This window comes from Ostrinia nubilalis, chromosome 9 (genome assembly GCF_963855985.1).
Source record: "Ostrinia nubilalis chromosome 9, ilOstNubi1.1, whole genome shotgun sequence".
Taxonomy (NCBI): domain Eukaryota; kingdom Metazoa; phylum Arthropoda; class Insecta; order Lepidoptera; family Crambidae; genus Ostrinia; species Ostrinia nubilalis.
Genome location: NC_087096.1, coordinates 13,094,736 through 13,115,685, shown reverse-complemented (window position 1 = coordinate 13,115,685; position 20,950 = coordinate 13,094,736). Strand labels below are relative to the sequence as shown.

At 36.2% G+C, this 20,950-nt stretch overlaps 1 long non-coding RNA gene and 1 other non-coding gene across 2 annotated transcripts in view; one reads left to right on the top strand and one right to left on the bottom strand.

The window, feature by feature from the left end:
- The window catches only part of LOC135075032 (uncharacterized), a 64,674-nt gene that overhangs the window by 37,398 nt on the left and 6,326 nt on the right, over window positions 1-20,950 (bottom strand). The window lies entirely within an intron of this gene.
- On the top strand, window positions 15,644-15,716 carry Trnaa-agc (transfer RNA alanine (anticodon AGC)). The gene has a single exon. It is a non-coding gene; the product is annotated as a tRNA-Ala (tRNA).

Here is a 20,950-nt window from a genome sequence, read left to right as displayed (position 1 = left end):
TATCACCTTTTATGCAACGTTCATAAGTTAATATACCTACGTGACATTTGCGACTTGTTTTACAGTCTTGTTTTTCTAACAAACACATGTCTTATACCTGTCACTTGTTTTCGCAAAAAACAACCCGTGTATACGCTGAAAACAAGCTGTAAAATAATAAAAGCATTTTTCTACTCTGATCTTTGGGTTTGAAGGTTTAACTTGACAAATTGAAGTTATCATTGTGTGTAACACGATCGTCATCACGGCATTACTGTGGCAACTTTTGTAAATCGTTAGTAAAGGCAAAAGATTTTTTTCTCTTCTGTTTCTTTTATTTTAACACAAGTTTTTAATAACTTTAATAGGGGAAAGGAAGGCAAAACGGACCCTGTGGGCAAAACGGTCCACCTTGATTATTATGAAACATATAAAGCCATCTATCTGATTGTTACGTCAAAATATTGGAAGCCATGTTGCCGCTTTAGGTCAGTGTACTCAGTTCCACCGGCCGCACGTGCACCGATTTAGCAAGATAAGTTATTTTTTTAGATTTTGATGTAAAAATGGCATTTTTCAATTAGCCTACAGTTTGATTAGGTTTGTAATAAGGTGCTCTGATGATAACCACATGTTTTAACTAATATAATAACGAAGTAAGCATACTGTATCTCAATTTATAACCTCAAAATTATTCAATTTCCTTGTAAATACCAAAAAGGCAAAACGGATGGTCCGTTTTGCCTCACACACATGAAGGTAAAATGGACATATTGAAGGTATTGGAAATCAACTAATATCTTCATTGTCTGTGATTTTATCAAAGTCTGATTCGTACCTAATGTAGAGTAAAGAATGTTGATTAATATTACTTTGAAGAAGTTTAATAAAACCGAATAGTTTCTTTTTTACCTATAGTTGTTTTTTGTTAAGTGATCCGCTTTGCCTTCCTCTCCCCTACGTAAATATATCGTTTGAAGCAGAATTTCGGAAAGATCTCTCAATAAGCGACAAGTAAACCATAAAATTAAATTCCACAATGATCCGACGGAAGAAACTGGGCCATATATCCATCAACACCTTTGAATAAATGTCCCATAAAACAACTAATAAACACAACTTATTTACACACCGTCCATCTTGTCTGGACCGAGTGCATCTAAATAACGTTGTATCGTTATTTTAACATCTTATGAAAATACTGGCAGCCAATAAATTTCATTTCTCAAGCTTTTTAATAATAGATGTGAAAAACTGTGTCAACGAGTTCGATTGCCGCTGGTATTGGCAGCTCGGATATCAGACGGTCGCAGAATATGAGATGACGCCAATAGCTTTTTAAAACTAGTTGGGAATTTTAAAAGGGTATTTGAATTTAGAACTCTTTTCGAACAGCGCGAAAAGAAAAATAGGAATGGCTGGCGGGGAAATGTTCGGAGACTGGCCAGTGACAAGTGAAATGCAGATTTTGATTATTATTTTCATCCTACTTTGTTCTATAGACCATTATCTTGGGTATCTGTACAAGTCAAAGACTGCAGACCTTAAGGCTAAGAGTAGGCGCACACCGTTGATTTTTCGTCGGCCGATAGTTTAGTCGGGCAGTTGATCAGTATGGGCATGTATGGGAGTGCGCACACTACGAAGATTCAATTTAGCCGATTCTTCATACAATTTGAAATCGGGCACAACTATCGGCCAACTAAAAATCAACGGTGTGCGCCTACTCTAAGAACTCATGGCGCGATTTTCACCCGCGCCCGTGGCGGTTACGGGCCCGCAGCTTCTGTAGAATGCAGATAGCCGCTAAGCCGCTAGCATGTAAAAACTAATGCATAACTCACGACGCGGTTTTCGCCCGCAGCGGGCGCGGTTGTAATCGGGTCCCGATCAGCGGGCGACCATTTTGTACCAGTGACTTAGCACGTGAGTTCTGAATAACCGCGCAGTCCGCGCAAATAACCGCTCCCGTAAGTTTTGAAATAAAACCGCAATTCCACAACCGCCGCGAGCGCGGGTGAAAATCGCGCCGTGAGTTAAGAGTGATTGTTTATACCTGAACGGTTTTTAATCAATTTCCTTTGTTATTCGAGCCGAGAAATTTTCGTTTGATTTATTTTTGCCTTCGAAGGTTTCTCTACAATCATATCGGTGACACTTTTAAGGGTTTCGTACTTTTAAGGAAAAGAAAACCCTTAAGGATCACTTTCTTGTCAGTTTATCTGTCACGCGAGAAAATAGTGGTTTAACTCCGTAATATCATACAAATATGTAGTAAGTACCATACAATATAATATGACAGGTGTACCTATGGTGTCATCTCCTTTATCATACTTTAATATTATGATGAACTTTTCAATGACATTTCTACACAATTAGACGTTTCATTCAAGAAATTACTGGATTTGGTAAACAGCTCGTTTTTAATACGTAGACTATGTACCCAATATTCCTATTGAAGGTCTCAGTTAGAAAGAGATGAAAGGAGAAAGAGAGAGAGAACACAACACCCTTAGTATCAACTTTTTACACGATATCTAAAAATATTCATGTGCCAAACTCGTTGACCCAAGAGACGGGACAAAATAAGTCATGTCCACGTGAATTCGGATCAGTTGTAGTCTGCGGCCTTGAAGGAGATTTTTCAGGAAATAAAAAGGCTTATTCCTTTGAAATTGTTAGTGTAAGCTTTCGTCCTTTCATGGATTTAGTTTTGTATGGATAAAGTCTATTTGAATAGGTTTTCAGGTCAACAATGTTCTATTACTATAATCTTAAAGAAATGTTATTTTATAGTCTGCTTACTAATCCGTTTAAAGATATTAATTTATTATCATCATCATCACCATTTCAGTTACAGAACCTCTACTACTGAACATACGCATCCTCCAGCGCCCAGTGTCTCCAGAGCCTTCCTGTTCCTTTATGAGGTCGTCGGTCCACCTCAATATTAAGAAAGATATTATGCCTTGTTACATTTCAAATGACACGATACGGATGACTCCTAACCCCATAAAAATTTTATCTTTAAGAAATAACAGCCATTTTTCAACACACCTAACTCTTTGTAGATGTTAACAAAGTACTAATATTTCATATTTAATTATGTGTGCAGAAGCTTGTAATAATTAACACCAGAGCCTTAATTATTCGGGTTCAATTTGAGGTCACATTGGCGGCGTTATTGGATGAAGGGCGGCGTTTTGACATGACACGTTATTTAATAAATAAAAGTTACGCTAAAAAATAAAAATGGCGCAATATTTTTTTAACAAATATTAGTCACTGTTTTTCACAAGTTACTAATTATAGTCCCAATAACCCCTTGTGATAAGCTAAAGATAAAAATGCTTGTGTTACGTACAAGTAAAGTCGCCACAATAGTCCGCGTAGAGTTTGAACCAGCGCGTTCCATAGATCTCGAGACCAATTACACCGATGGGTTATTATTGCCATTTTACTAGAAGAGCCTTTGCTTGTCCTAGTTTTTTATTTGGGGTCTCTCGCTAGACATACTTTTAAATTCGGAAGAAAAGGAATAGGTAGTTTACCTTTATTATCTGTCAAAATCAGTCACGCAAAGATACCCTTTGTTTTTAAATAACTGCGAACAACACGAAAAAAATGCACGCAATATTAGCATTTTTTTAAAAAGCAACCTTGAAAAAGTGGTGCAAGAGACAAAGCCAGTGTCGATCTCATACAAAATGTCGCGCACGCGATTTAGTAATTTTATGCAGGAAAGCTGATAAGACGACTGATAAGGGAAGCCTGTGAATCACTTAAAAGTCACGTAGTTAAAACACCTTCGTTTTGCTACGAAACGCGGCAGGCGAAAACTCGTAGCAATTAGCTACGAGTGATTTTAACTAATTCCGTAGCAACCGTAGCTCCTGTCTAACAACTCCACCTTCTCGTGACGGTACTGTGTAAGAGAGAACGAGAAAAGCAAAGATGATTCATACGAACTTTTAATTTCAAATCCTAGTAACATACTCAATTTTTTTAGAAAACTTCGACTTCATTATTATCCTTGGATTGTTACGACAAAGATTAGCCGTTAGTTTTTAAATCATCTACTCGTATAACTTTACTGGCGGTGTACTGACATGACTTTATGAAGGGGCATTCATTGCAAAGTCCACTGGAGTCGACTCAAGTTGCGTTAAGACTAGGCGCAGACCACCGATTTTTAGTTGGCCGATAGTTGGGCCCGATTTGAATTTTTATGAAGAATCCGTCAAATCGAATCGGCGTAATGTGCGCACTTCCATACATGACCATACTGATCAACTGCCCGACTAAACTATCGGCCGACGAAAAATCGATGGTCTGCGCCTAGGCAAATTTTTGTTTGTACTTATTTTTTTCTATAGAAAAAAATACTATAGTTTACATCACATTATTCTGCACTCATGCTTCTTCCAAGCCACCAACGATGTACGAAAACAATCCAACACTACTACGGCTGCCACAGGTGTAGCCTCTACGTTTTAGACCCCATACCAAGACAGAGTGGATTATATCAGAAGAATTTTCTCTCCGTAAACTTTTAACGGTGTCTACTTTGGAAGTCTTCTTTAAACAATGCGCTGCGAAACTTTACAGCTGTCAGCAGATGAGTAGGGTCACCATCTAATCAAGACTTTCAAATACCTATAGGATGGACTAGGTAGTCCTTTATTTGAATATTTTACGAACGTAAAAATGCGTTCCAACTTAGGTGTCTGGGACTTTATAATCATTATTTACTTGATGGGAAATGGATCTGTGACATGACTACAATCACACTTCTGGAATAGGGATATTTCCTGGGTAAAAAAGCAAGAGTTTGAATTAGTCTTTGAAGTTATCAAAAAATACTCGACACGTATTTTTCACTTTTTCAAACTAATGAAATTCAATTTTCAATAGAGATCAAAAGAAGAAATTTAACATTATAATATGGTGCTGCCTCATAAATAATACTAAAAAGGTAAACAATTTATTACACAAATACCAAATACTGTTTAGAGTCAAGTTCTAAACAAGACATGTAATATGAAATGTGATGCATTTACAGATGCTTTTCCCGGTGACGAGTCGACTCTGTGGCAAATCCCACGTCATCAACTACTGTCAAACCGAACGAAAAGCTTGAGCTTTTTTCCTCCACACATTCACTAACGCCGAAATTTGTAGAGCCATTTGTCAAAAAGTTGGTAAACTAAGTCAAGGGTCGTTGAACTATTAGCCCAGTGAGGGTGACGTCACGGCTTTGTCCGCGCAACCCGGCCAGAAAGGTATTCCTTGTTACGCAGGATTACCTTGGGCGTAGACCGGAGGAAACAGCTAGGACATTTTGAGGGAAACCGTAGAAAAAATGAAAAAAAAAATGAATTAGCTAATTACAAATCTAGGTTAGGTGTACACTATTTTAAAATACATATAAATTCATCATATACCTACCTATCAACATTAATTTCAGCCAAAGGACGTCCCCCGAGGATTTCTACTACAAACGGTCGTGTGATGCTCGCATCTAAATGCAGACTAGAGAAATATTTATGAAAAACAAAAAAAAGGGTTAACTGAAATCTCCAGACAGAAAAATGGATTTGTAATTCTCTTCTTGTGTGGATTCCATACATGCTAAGCACTGTTAACAAAAATTTTAAATGCATCAGAGACGCTTCACAGATGACGTGTCGTATGTTTTTCGTGTCAAAATTACTACCAACATTAGATATTCGCAAAATGATCGACACCCGGTATGAATAACATTGTAGGTTATGTTACACGTTTGTGCAACTTTCAACAGACAGTTCTAGTTCGTATGTTGTAAAGTTGTAACATACAAACGTGTAACTTAAGTTACAATGTTATATCATAGGGTGTGTTTGTATTAATTTGATACATTTGATTAGATGGCTCGTCTCTTCTCGTCCGACTGTGGCCGCGGTCAGACAACCCCGTGACGTCATTAGCGTAACTTTGCTTTTGTGCGCGGGAGTTTTTGCTTTGTCACCGAGCCCTTTGTACGATGCGAGTAGTAGAATTTTCAGTACTAATGCTATTAAAGCCATTGTTGGGATCCCCCTTTCAATGACACTCCTAAAGTTGGAGATGGCGGTGAATTTTGTACGATCCGGTTGCGAAGGACTATGAAGGTTTTGACATGCCCCAATAGCTAGGGTGAGTTTTGTTTTGATGATGAAAGTAGGCACATCAAACTATCTATCTCTATTATGTATATCTTTTAGATTTTTATCTAAATCGTCTATATTTAACTAATAAATTGAGATTTACATAACGCCAAGTTACATAAATGTAACCACATTTCTTATTCTTGGAGTGGACTATTTCTGTCATGGTGGTTCCATGAAAAGCGCTGTTCCAATCCAATAATTATACTGAAAAGGTCCTATACATACTAATATTAGGAAGCCATTTTATATTTGTATAAATTTGAACACACCTTTAGCACCGCGTTCATGTGAACGCACCTTAAGAAACGCAATCAGTGACCGGTGGCCATAAAGGCTAAGGAACGGCTGCGACTGCAGGATTGATAGTAATTGGATAGACTTGCCTTAACGGAGCTGTGGTTAAATGGCTTATAAAAATAACGCACTTGCATCTTATGGCTGGATGAACCCATGAAGATAACGCTTTTAGCACTTAAAAGTTTAAATGTTACTGGAATTTAACTAAGTAATGTAGAAACAGAAACAACATTTGGGGACAAGCAATGAGGATGATTTTTACAACACATTTTTCATTTTGTCTCTAGGTGGAAAAAAGTGGTTTTCTTACTTAATTAGGCTTTACAAATTAACTAATAATACTCCGTTACTCAATTAACTTCTTCAATTAATCTGAGACGTGGTCGCTTACTATGGGCCTCATAAAAAGGCTTAAGGTCACCCAAAGGGCGATGGAGCGGGCTATGCTCGGAGTTTCCCTGCGTGATCGAATCAGAAATGAGGAGATCCGCAGGAGAACCAAAGTAACCGACATAGCTCGCAGAATTGCTAAAATCAAGTGGCAGTGGGCGGGGCACATAGCTCGTAGAGACGATGGCCGTTGGGGCAGGAAAGTTCTTGAGTGGCGACCACGGGCTGGAAGACGTAGCGTGGGCAGGCCTCCTACTAGGTGGACCGACGATCTGGTAAAGGTCGCGGGAAGAGCCTGGATGCGGGCAGCGCAGGACCGTTCATTGTGGAAAACCTTGGGGGAGGCCTTTGTCCAGCAGTGGACGTCATTTGGCTGAAACGAACGAATGAACGAACTCAATTAACTTACTTTTTATGAGCTGCCAAAACCCGACTATCTCATAAATGTTGTATGGCAATAAAATCTTAAAATTATAATATCATCATTATCTGACCTCTGCTGTTGAACAATATTGATTCAATGATTTCCAGAGAGGCCGGCTGGAAACGCAATCGCTTTCTGCAACCTTTAACATGTCCTTTAGTTTGTCTGGAAGAAATCACTTCATAGCGAAAAGATCGCCTTTTTGCCGTCTCTTTTGTATACTTCTGTCTTTTCTGTTATGGGTACAATAGAGTGCTTATCTATCTGTCATCTGTCCACCCTATATGTGTGTTCCACGCTACATTTCCATTTCAGCCGTAAAAAAGTAAAGATATTGAAGTGTGATAAGCAAGGTGACATTTTATTTATTCAATACTACTCGTTGCCAGTGGTTTCATCCAGAGATTCGGGATACGGCATGACGAAGGTCTATGTGAAAACTGTTCTATATGCTAATGCAGATCCTGAATTCACTTTCATGAAAAATACAGAAATGAAGGCTAGTAACGACGAATGCTATTTCTAAAATAAGATTTACTCATCCACAATTTTGCACGTCAGGTGAAAATGTGATGAAAAATTATGATCTATACCTACCGATAAGATAAAGTATTTGTATGTAAACAAGTACATAAATCAAAGCATGAATATAACCTTAAAACAGTAAATGTGCAGTGTAAACTTTCCATGTAGGTAGTAGTTAGCATGTGACGAAAGAAGAACGGTCATCTGTGACCCAAGCCCGACAGAAACGAGACATACCTCAGTTTTTTTGTCATTTCTTAGTTAGTTAAATTATATATTTTTTATATTCGAAATCTATGTTTAACACTAAAATATTGCCCTATGTTTTTGTTCAGGCGTTACATAAAAACTAATACAAAATGCCTATTTATCTACAATGTATGTACCTAAATGTCTATTACAGCTGCTATGGAATGTGTCTAGGTTTATGGGGCGTGACCGTTCTTCTTTGGTTTAAAAGACTTAATATTTTTAAAATGTAAACAACATTTTAACTGTCTAGAATTAGGTCAAAATGTTATTATGACAAAAAATACACGTTCATTGTATAACATCACTCCAAACATAATTAAACGTTGTGAACTTTAACGTAACTTAAATACTTTTTACACAAGAATTTCCCGGAAAACTAGTGACTTAAATGAAAAGTAATTTCGCTAGAGACGTGTGAAATACAGTCGGCAGCTGCTCTGGTCTTAATTACTGAGAGTTTAGAGGTGAAAATACATTTCTGGAGTCGCGGTAGACTGTACGAGGGCTACAACGGTGCAAGTCTTTGTCTTTAAAGTGTTTTAGCACTTCAGGAGGTGGCAACGCCACTGTATACATATACATACGTATATGTAGGTATACAGCTGTGGAATAGAGCTGGTGAGTTTGGAAAGAGAATGAATTAAACAGTTCAAAATGTTCGTATAAAAAAGTCTAGGACCTCTCAAAATAACTGAAATAAGCAATGATACTCGTAGATACAGAGCCTGGCGCAGCGTTAGTTCGCGGTATCGTTATTTTTTGCGGCCTTTTATACCATCTACAAATGTGTGCCCACCAAGTACGAGCTTTCGTTTGCTTTGCCCTATCTATAGCATGGATTTCATTTAATACTATACCACATCGCTAACTTTGCGTTGTACAGATTAACTTTAAAACGTCACCTAACGTGTGCCAGTCAAAGATTTCCCATTGGTTTTTTCTCCGTAACCTTTCAGCTAATGTCCATAAACAAGTAAAAAGCAAAGAGCACTTCCCGAAAGGGTCCCATTCATTGAAATAAAATAGGACATCAGTACCCTAAGACATTATCAATAAGTAACTTATTCGTTGTCTCGAAAACCTATAATATGACAAACTTTATTTTTAGGAAAACTGGTACACTTCAGAGAATGATTTTTCTATATCCTTTTAGTAAATACTGTTCTGATTTTTGCCGCCTACCTGAACAAAGCTTTTGTACAGCTTTTGTTAATCCATCCATTAATCTTTAATTTCCTCAGTGGGTTTTGAACGAAAAGTCTTTAAGATATGGCTCAAAACCAATGACGAAAATAGAATTTTTTGGGGAAAATGGGCTGGAGACCGTACATTGATGATTATTTTTCTTTCCTTGCTTATTGATTTGTCTGAGATGAATTTTGTGTCGTGGTCTTTTCAAACGTTGGAGTGTCACAGTTCAATGTATTTAATCTACAAATTAAGTTTTGTAGATTGATGTAATTGATGATTTTTTTAGAATTGCTAAGATGATATCAAGAGATATTCCGTAATTCTGTATCATTTATTTTCGTTACTTTAAATAATCAGGCAAAATCGGAGTCGAAGTTGCGACTTGTCTCACAAAATTAGTCAACCCGCCCCCTTCAATATCCCTGATTGTAGTTTAATACTTGTCGTTACCAACTCGAAACTTCTAATTGTTTTATTAGAATATTCCAAGAAACGTCCATAGTTTGCAAGACATCACTTAACGATTGGATAACTTTACCAATCGATATTGGTCAATTCAGATTTCTGTCTCTTTCGCTCTTCCTGGGTCATAAGGAACTTTTGGCTCTTCTCATTCCCACTTCTACAACTCTTGAGTAGCCAAGATCAACCTGACCGCCAATAAATGCCCAACCAAGGGCCAAGTTTGTCCCAAAGTAAATAAAATGTACTTATTTGGACCCGTAAACGTAACGAAATTAATTAAAAGACAATAGGAGGACGGATACGAGTACAAGATAAATGTCTGATAGAGTCGACACATCGAAATGGTCTTATAAATTTAAATCAGACCCCCAGACTTTTATTAAAATAAGATTCTACACTGAATTTTCGCTTCTTTTAAGCCCTAGATTCTTAAAAAGTGAAAACGTGAAAAAAGTGTAAACTTAATAGTTGAGTTGCAAACTTTCTTTAACTGTAACTATAACAATAACCGGTGTTCTTTGTATGGAGTTTTATAGATTTTTGACGTTTGTTAAAGTTAAAATAAGATGGAGCAACTCAGCCTTAAATTTTTTATTAAGTTTCGAGATCTTTTGTGGTCCAGTTATTCTAGAAAACCCACAGGATACTCTGCATTTTGTATATGGTCGCAACTCTCGATGTTATACTCCCACCCATGAAATGATCTTCCTACCTCGTATCTATGTTCCTTTTATACTATTCCAGAGCGCATTGTTATCATTTGCATCCATAAAGAAAGCAAGTTATTTTCTTGAGGATAACCTACTTTCCCTTTGACAGTAAATACTTATATTATTCCCGAGGGATATCCAAGTTTTATGGATATTTTTATCGTTCAATCTTCCATTGTCTTATAAGTTCGAGAGGGCAGGACCTATTGAGTCGTAAACGAATTCAGTCAATAATATTATAAAGCTATATTGTATCAATCATTATTGTTTTCAAGGTCCCAATGGTAATCGATCATAAAATTGAAACATTCAAGTTTTTATAAGTCGCTTTACCATTGAGATTGTTTAACGGACACCAAAGTACAGGGTGTTTGTTATATTTCTTATCATAAATGGCGTTATGTGAGATATTCATTGATGCTCTGCTCTATTTATTTTATTTTACAGCTAAGCTGTAAATTCACTCAATAAAAATGTCCAATTTAGGTCCCGTCCTCCAATTAATACTGCGCAAATATCGCTTTGGACAATTTTACACCCCTGAAAGAAAAAAGAAACCCAGTATTACAGTATTGATTTTCATTATACTATTTTCACCTATTAGCTAGCTATTATTGACTAGTTTCTGCTCGCGGCTTCTCTCGGGTAATTAGTGATGATGGTAAAAACATAAACACTGGTAAAGGTCATAAAAAAAACATTCTTAAAACATGTTTTTAATTCTACCTCTCCGTGACATTCGCAAATAATTAAAGAGGCACAGTATTATGATGTGAGCTTTCATTTCCCTTCAGCTTTTAGTATTATTTTTCTAACCTTTTAATTCCAACGATGATCCCACACCGAAATTACTCGCCGTGCCACAAATTATACGTTAATTTTTCATATTTTGTTAAATGTCTGCGGGTCTCACAGTAGCTTGAAAGAGGCCGGTTCTCAACATATTTAGGTCAAGAGCCACTTTTGAAACCTCCTAATTAAAAAGCAGTTAAGACCGTCTTTTGTTTAATGTTTACAGCGAGGAATACACATCTTTCAAATAGTAGGAATAAAATAGCTCAAAGTGCTTACCTAACCTAACCTATACCTATAAGTCTAGTTCTTAACTCAGACAATGCCTGATATATGGGAATGGGAAAAACAAAGGAGGGTTGACATTGACATAATTAAGACGTGAATACAAATCTAAAGCATATCTGAAGTCTCGCTGACCCTCCCGTGCCGCTCCCATATTATAATCGGGGTTTAACAGAACTCTTTTTTTTATCCGAACAGCTAGGGACTGGAATTCGCTGCCTGCTTCTTTCCCAAACATTATAATCTGAGCCTTTTCAAGGCGAGAGTTATTAGACACACAGGGCAGATGTGTAGGTAGACTGCATCAGCTCTCTTAACACCAGGTATGATTGCGGTCAAATTAATCAAAACCTACCTTGTTATGCATAAAAAAAGGAACGGACGCAACCATTCAGGTTACTAATTAAATTAGACTATCCCACTCTGGAAGATTGAGAAAGCTCAATTTTGCATGATCGCATCAAATATTAAATATCATTCCTTATCGCCCATGTGAAAACGCAAAATGTTGGAAACCATTGGAATTTGTTCAGAGTTTTGAAATTAATTGCTTTTGCGGAACACCCAGAAACAATTCTGAAGCGGGGAACTGCGTCCGCTAAGCACAATTTTAATTTACTACTAATGTGTACGCCTCTTGAACTTTACCCGGTTTTAAAAACGATTGTTTGTATTTGCCTCAGTATTTGCTGAGGTTTTTTTTAAATTCATAGTTAAGTAGGTAACGTATGAATTTATTAAATAAGCTCTAACTTTATTTCCTATCAGCACTAGCTCAAATGAATAAGTAAGTACTAAAAGACCGTAGCTTCTGGACAAGGATACTACTGTTTTTTGCCACGGACTACGTGGCAGTAACGAGACCCTAAGGCTGGGTTGCACCATCTTACTTTAACCTTGACAAACGTCAAAAATCTGTAAAACTCCATACAAAAAGCACCGGTTATCGTTATAGTTACGGTCAAAGTTAGGTGGTGCAACTCAGCCTAAGAGTAGTCTGTGAAAGAAGATTCTTTTTCTGCATAAGAATTGACGAAAGATTTTACAATAAAACTAAAAAAACAGTATTGTTTGTAAAAGTAACACAAAACTTGAAAACTAAACTAAGGCTGAGCACCGTTTATAAAGATAACCGGCGTTTTTTATATGAAGTTTGACAGATTTTTGACGTTTGTCAAAGTTAAAGAATGATGGTGCAATCCAGCGTGTGTCATGTGTGTAAAGTCTTCCATGAAAAAAGATTGTTCCTCACAAAGACACATTATCGCTAAAACATCGTCCTTTACGGGATTCCCCTTGTTCCATCGGTTTCGGATAACCACAATTTCCACTGTTCTTCGGATATCCGACGTAAGGCTGTAATTGGTTATTTGAGTCCGCCACGTTATCTAACCAATCGATACACACACGATGCGCACTCGTTTATGTGATTAGATATTGTTTACAGAGCAATAAAGAGTTAAATACATATTCTGAAATAAAACTGAAGAAAAATGCTTCTATGGACCAGTAGAATACTTACAAAACTATATATATATATTTTTTTTTTTTTTTTTCATTTCATATGAAAGAAGTAAATGCTTAATTTTTTTTCTTTTTGCTGAGCGCTCAACGTCTCTACAAATTATTTGCAAGAATTAAAAACATTTATTTAACCAAAGCATATTTAATGGTTTTGGTTATGAAGTAGAAATAAAGCATCTGTAGCGGCACAATACGCAAGAAAATCCTCTTTATCATTAAAATTTGTGAATATGGCACCTTACACGATATTTTTTGTCGCAAAGTGACATACAAAATGCACTTATACAAGTTTATTTAAAAAAAATGCCATGCCTATTTTTGAATTTTGAAAAATCTTCAGGTTTAATACAATTACAATTATTGTAAAGATCCACTTGTGTCGAGAAATAAAGTACATGATGAGTACTCTACAATAAGATGATTTTATTTATAACTACCTACTACATGTATAATCATATTTGAAGAGTAAAGCATATTTTAATACGAAACGTCATCGGTATGCGCATTATTAAGATAAATCAAAGAAAACAATGCCGTAGATACTTGATTGATAGCAAAGAATTTCTATTTTCTCTAACACTAAACCAGCTCGTAAATATTTCCCGCTGCGTTCAATGAACGTACGTTAACCCCCCGCAGCCGTGGCGGGTTCGTTCCCCCGGTCTGATAGACCTGACCCATCTTGAGATCAAGGGTTTAAATTAACCGATTTATTTTAGGACCACTAAAATTTAGACCCCAAATCTATTTTGAGACAGTGAGATAAGTTTGAAGTGACGCAGTATGTTCTTGTTTATTAGCTTAAGTTTTGGCTCAAGTTTGTGGTCCTGCACTTAGCGACTATTGCAGATTTAGTTGCAGTTTCGAATTCGGTAAGGGACAAATGTTACACACATTGTAAATCAATAAAGTATTGAGTATTGAGCTTACTTATATCTAAAAAGTAAATCCAATGAAATATCTAGGAAAATTACTTGCAAATACGCAATTTTTATCACTACCCATCGCTTATCACAAACACGATACTGCGAAGTACAATATTTGTAATTTTGTGAAGAACAGTTGAAGCGCAAAATATACGTGTAAGTACAATAAGGGATATGGGGCCGTTCAAGTATTACGTAAGCAGATTTCTTACCATTTTTTACCCCCCCGCCCCCCTTGTCATCAAAAGTAAGCAAAACACTTACCCCCTCCCCCTATGCTTACGTAAACATTTTGTTATAAATGTTTTTTATATTGTCATTTTTAAAATAGGAAAATTCATGAAAATATTAGGTTTAACTGATACACATAGAGAAGGAACAAAAAAATATAATCAGAAAAAAAGAACATTAACAAACATAATTGCATCAATTATGCATCAACAATCAACATAAACACAAATGATAACTTTCAATGCTTACAATACGTTTAATATCCAAACCAAACACGCGCGCGGGAGGCCGGCCTCGCGTATAATATTTTATGCGGACTACGACTCTCAAATTTCAATGGGCAATGTCGGCACGAGAGTTAATTATTAGACAAGTGAATAGCGCACGGTAATTTCCCTAATGTGCGGTAATTCCCCTAATCAGTTCTCAAAGCGAGTGCCTACGCATATGTATTATTTGCGGGAATCCCCGAAAAAACGTAAATAACTAACGATGACGTAATCATCATCTAGACCCCCCTACCCCCCCATGTCATCAAAATAAGCAAAACAGAGACCCCCCACCCCCCCTTGGTGCTTACGTAATACTTGAACGGCCCCTATCCCTTTCTCGCGAAACCTAATATGTGAATTCAGAGCCCAGTGTTAAGAAATATCTGCGGCGCAGGCGGCGCGCCTGAAATATTTCCCGGGCATATTGGAAAATAGCTGACACCACCTTTTCTTTACGCTCCACTGTGTAACTTATTAGACAAAGTACAGGAAAATTGCGCTCTTTGCAAAATTTAGCGGCGCTCAATTTGTTGGGCACTTTTTACGGCTTTTTTAATTTAAAATATTCCGTGCAGAATTTTAGGGTTAGATCGAGATAGTGCTCTAAAATTCGTGCAGAATCAAGATAGTGCTCTAAAAATAACGTATTATAGATTTGATGAGTGTTGAAAGTTAAAAGTCTAATCTGAGATAAAAGTGTTTGATTGTAATGATTCCATCTTCATCACTCCATCAACAAGAAAGTATTAGTAAATTGAGATCACAGATCAGAGCTGGCAATACTATGAAAACTAGTACGTATGTAGCTCTTTAAAAAATGAAAATTTTTAAAAATTGTTACTTTTGGCTCTTCCTTCTCAAAAGGTTAAACTAAACTTTCCTACTTATCATTTTATTTATTTTAATACTATGATTGGTATTTTGGAGTCTATTTTGATTCTTAACCTTGGCACTTTGCAAGCAATTCTCTGGTTTTTAGTGAACTTTTATTTAAATCAGCTTAAATTTCTTTTAAATAATTTCATCAATTAACACTTATTCTATGTTTCTGTTCTATGTTTCAGTCTCGCACTCGGAAGGTTGCACATGGGAAAATGTCCTGAACGGCTTTGAGAAAAGGCTGACATTGCCGTGACCTCAGTTCATTAAACGCCGCACTAGTAGATACAGTAATTTCGCCAGCACTCTCACCGGGGGCGTAGCTCAGATGGTAGAGCGCTCGCTTAGCATGCGAGAGGTACCGGGATCGATACCCGGCGCCTCCAATAAACTGCAGGAATACGTTTAATGTTTTGGAGCATTATTTATTTTTTATTTTAACTACACTAATATTATAAAAAGGAAAGATTAAAAGGCTCCGAAAAGAACCGATTTGAAAAATTGTTTTACCATTAGAATTAAAATGTTTGTCAGCTGAACATCCTTCTTAATATTATAAATGCGAAAGTTTGTATGGATGTCTGGATGTCAACATGTTTGTTAGTCTTTCACGCAGAAACTACTGAACGGATTTTGACGAAACTTTACAGTATTATTGTTTATTACTCAGAATAACATATAGGCTATAATTTATGACAATCTGGGACAAACTAAATTTCACGCGGGTGAAGCCGCGGGCAAAAGCTAGTGTTTTATAAATAAATTAGGTATTTCCTCTGCCATTTTCCGCAATTTGGCACTTCATTTACTGAAGTCCTCCGAGCCCGCGTTCAGTGTTCTTACCATGAGTTTACGTTAGGTGTGCTCGCTAGCGACACGGTTAGCGACTGCGTAAAAAAATGACAATAAATGTATGACATATTGTGCAGCGCCCCTAGCGGCTGCTTTCAAGAAATAAAATCTTCATAAGTTTTTTGACGTACTCGCTAGCGAGCACACCTAACGTAAACTCATGGTAAGCACACTGTAGGTACCTAAATAAATATTGCGATTATAAAGATAAGACAACTTTTTAATGGTGGTACGAAGTTCGCCGAGACGGCTGGTTTTAAATACATCTCTCTGTCACATTACACGTATCGTATTAAATAAGGTTTCGAATGTAAGTTTACAATCATTTTTCCGGGTTCCCGACTCCCTAGGGAACCCCGATACCTCACTTAATTACTTTACGCCCCCGTCATTACGTCATCAACACACATGGCGTCACGGGAAGAGTCTGCGGTTTAATTTGTCGATTTTATTTTTGTTTTGGTTTTGTTTATTTTGAAAGAAAGGGGAGAATTTGGGGGAAATTTGGTCAGAGACTGGAATAAGCTCGTAGATGTTCGTGTAAACAGTAAACATTAGACATAATCCCCTAACACCAACCAAGTCAAAGTTTCGAATCGAACCCAGGACTTCTGAAGTACCTATACTAGACCATAATACAAACCCTAACACCAACCAAGTCAAAATTGCGAATCGAACCAAGGACTTCAGAAGTATACTATACCACAGAACCGATAGTAGGAAGGTAATGGAAAAAGTCTTACAGTGGAAATGTAGTCAGAATCACTAATTAACAGAATCAGAATCTTTATGTGCGTAAAAGCATGGTATATAAAGTTGTTACAGATTTTAGTAGGCACATATTTCGCCATTACAAATAGCATGCAAAATTACTTCGAAATATTTTTTGTTTATCTTCTATGTTTTTGTTTACTGAATGTATAAGGCGCCGCGCCCGTGACAAGTAAAAATGTCTATCAAAATTCGTTTGACATTATTAAACTTATCCAAGTACAAACCTTTGCAGCAAAAGATGCGACCTTCAAAGGTCAGTAATACCCTAATGCGTTTCGCTGTAACTGTAACTGAATTTCAGAGGGTACATTAGTGAAATCGAGTTTGACAGGCTCAGGCGAATACAGCTGACACTCACGTACGAATGCAATGACATAAGATACGAATGTTGATCTAATAAATCTACATTAAAGTGATTATAGTAACACGTTAGTGACACGTGTTGAAAATTCGTGCTTAAAAAAATCTGCAAACATTATGTCATTATTTTTCAATTCTTTTACATTTTCTAGTTGTAGGTTTTTGAGGGCTAGAATAAACAATGCCTTTAGATAAATAAATAAATAAATAAGCAGCTGTGGGGTTATGTGGGCTGGAATACTAAAAAATAAGAGAATTGTAAAAAAAATCGACTCACATTGTAAGATGCGAAGTGGTTGCTTGCACTTTTTTTTGTGTAGGTATAATGGCACACACAACTTACAAACTTTACCTTTGATTAACTAATATTTTATTTTATGTAAATAAAAATAAAAAACAAAGTCAAAACAATCGGTATTCATTATTTACTACGAATAGTAAAGTATGTACGAGGAAATTAATAAGATTAAGTATTTCTTTAAACTGAACAAAATGTCAGTCAATCTTATTTACCCAATACCCAGCGTAGGTATTTCTAATGAAGCACTTGAGACATTATCTTTAAGACATCATTAATTAAAAATAAGAGCCGAGACTAGAATTTCCTGACACTCGAGTAAAAGTGCTCTTCAACCTACGATGTACGTAAACTTTGATAGCCTTATAGAAACAGAACATAATACGAGTATTAACGAAATAAATAGGCAAAGGCACCAGTAGAATAAATAATAACATAAAAGTAGGTATGTAATATTTAATATATTATAGTATTTATTACGATGTTTAGATTTCAGATTTATGAGTAGGCAGACAAATTGAAATCAATCAGATTATTGAAAAATAATTGTTTTGAAAGGCTCGTAGCGGCGAACATACTTAACTCATCTAAGACCAGTGTCGTCCAGACTGATAAATTTTACTTTAGGTATTTTTTATTTTATTTTCTTATACATTAATCGCTATGTTGTTCAAAAGATATCGTTTCACAGTAAAAAGTACAATCATTTCAAACAAACTTCAGCTTTATAATATTAGTATAGATAGATGTATGGGGAAACAGACATGCCACTTTTTACCTTTTCGGAAGTTACGGCGACCACGTTTGAAACAAAAACGCAATGATCGTTTCACTTTGCTCTATAATGTATATTCTTTTCGAGCACAAAAAGTCGCCAAAACGATATTAAATGCATGTTGCAGTCTGTGGGCAAACGCAATCAATCTCGCAAAAAACATTATTAACCGCAGAAAAACATACTTAATGGTATCGTTTTCGATTCGATAAATCTGGATAAGAACGAGTCAGTGCAATAGTGCTATTTTGTTCCCAATTTAAATATCACAAAGCATTAATATCACGAATCGCCATTATTTCAAAACTTTGGCAATATTGTAAATGATGATAATGAAATAAATCGACTGTTAAGAGTTAGGTATCTCCATAAATTAATTTTAGAAAGATAAGCTACTCAAATTACTAGGTAGATATGTAGCAAAGAAAGTTTGGTGGCAACATTAATCAGCTTTATTTATTTGCTAATTTACCCTGGCCCTTCTTACATAAGGGTACGCAAAATCTTCGATAAGTATCTTACGATTGTGAACTAATTCATAGACTGCGTCTGTGTTACAAAGACTGAGGACAAGTGGGAATGGAATCCTGAAAATGATTGCTGAGAGTCTGGACTCAGTCTATGGTCGCTTTGTTGACTTACACATTAGGCATGTGAAGCAATAGAGCGTCCATAAATAAAGAGTCAATATAGTTTGTCAAACCCATGCTGTATTAACATACTTCTAAGAACATTGTTACTAACTCTACTAACATAGTCTCTAAGATCAAATTGTTACTAACCAAACTATGGACTGCTTTTGTCTGATAATAAATGACTTTCATTTTATTTATAGAGCTTCGTACAGAGACACGGGTCGTCGCAGACATTTTTTTCATTGGTCACCGACCCATTGGATTGGTTAGAGGCAAAAATCGTCGGGCATTGAAGATTTGCTTAAGTAGCCTTGTATACGAAGGGCCTTATGAAGGCGACACTCGCTTTCAGTAACAGAATACGGTAACCGCAAACTTGTAATGAGGCAGATTACGGCTTGGCACAATTATAGGACAATACCCACACCTTGAGAATCTTTGTGATGATCCATGATTCTGAGTAAGTTAGTTTGTAGTTTACTTAGTTAAATAGCATACTTAGTAACGCTCATTGGTTGGTTAAATAAGGCTAAGAAAACCAGAAGCAATTATTTCACCAACTTAACTATAGTCGTACCTAATGGACCATTTTCCAATACCTACCAAAAAGTACATAATCGTGTTAGGCTGAGTTGTACCATCTAACTATAACGGTAACTATCACGATAAACGGTGCGTTTTGTATAGAGTTTGACAGATTTTTGACGTTTGTCAAAGTTAAAGTAAGATGGTGCAACCCAGTCTTAGACTCAGTAGAGGTTCTAGACATGAGGGCTATCATTTTCATACTTAGCAGTTGGCACCACTGGTGAGTAACAAGACACCATCCTGGTGAGTGCAAATAGATAGTCCTCCTACTACTTCAGAACTGACCAGTTGACGTAACTGTCTTGCCCACTAGCAACCGGGACTATTCCCACCTCTCGTTCCTACCGCTTCAACTCCTGTGTAGCCAGGATCTACAGCTTGACCGCCAATAAAAACCCAACCAGTGAAACTCAAGTGACAGGATCTATGCACTGTGTTTCCAGCAATCTTAGTTCATAATAGCGTCATGCATAGGTTAGTCAACAACAAAAATAGGTCGTGTGACCATGTGCATAAGCCCGAAGGTTGGACTGAATAAGGTACTTGATACAAATAAGGCCTACCTAACTTTAAATGCTTATAATTCAATAAATATTAACGCCAATTAACAAAAACAAGGTTAATTAACTTCTTCCATCCTTTAATTTTAACAATATTACAACAAATAACACAATTTTTTACTAAATCTATTCAAAATAAGCAAATTACTAAACCACTGATTTTGGCTTTATTAAATCACCTACACGGAATAAGGCCTACATGATTCAAATGCCTCTAGACCTTAAAATTGAAGTTGTATTAAACAAAATGCGGTCTTATAACATTAAACACGTCGATTTGTTTGCGTTATCAAAGTTTTACATACCAAGTAAACAGAAATATACTGTATATCTCTAGATAAACTTAAATTCCACTTATTAAGAATAATACACAAATTAGAGATAAAATTAAATATTCATAGTAACAAAGTAATGATTCCTTACTTAAATTATCAAAAAAAATATCAAAAACAAACAATATATTTTTTTTGTATAGGGCTTATTAAAACACCGTGTTCGAATAAGGCCTACACATAAAACCTTTTAAATAAATCAGTTTAGGAACATCATTTAGTCTTGAATTTTTGTAAACAAAATGAGATATCAATTTTTGTTAGTACCAGGGCATAAAAAGGCTTCTGAATCATCTTTGCGAACTCCTACACAATACTTGTGATACCACCTAAAGCAGTCATTTATGGTCGCGTATCTGCTATTTTGTCTTCGAAACAGGCATGATAATACCAGCTTTTATTCTCCTTTCCATAATAATTATACATACGGCTTCTTTTTTCTTATT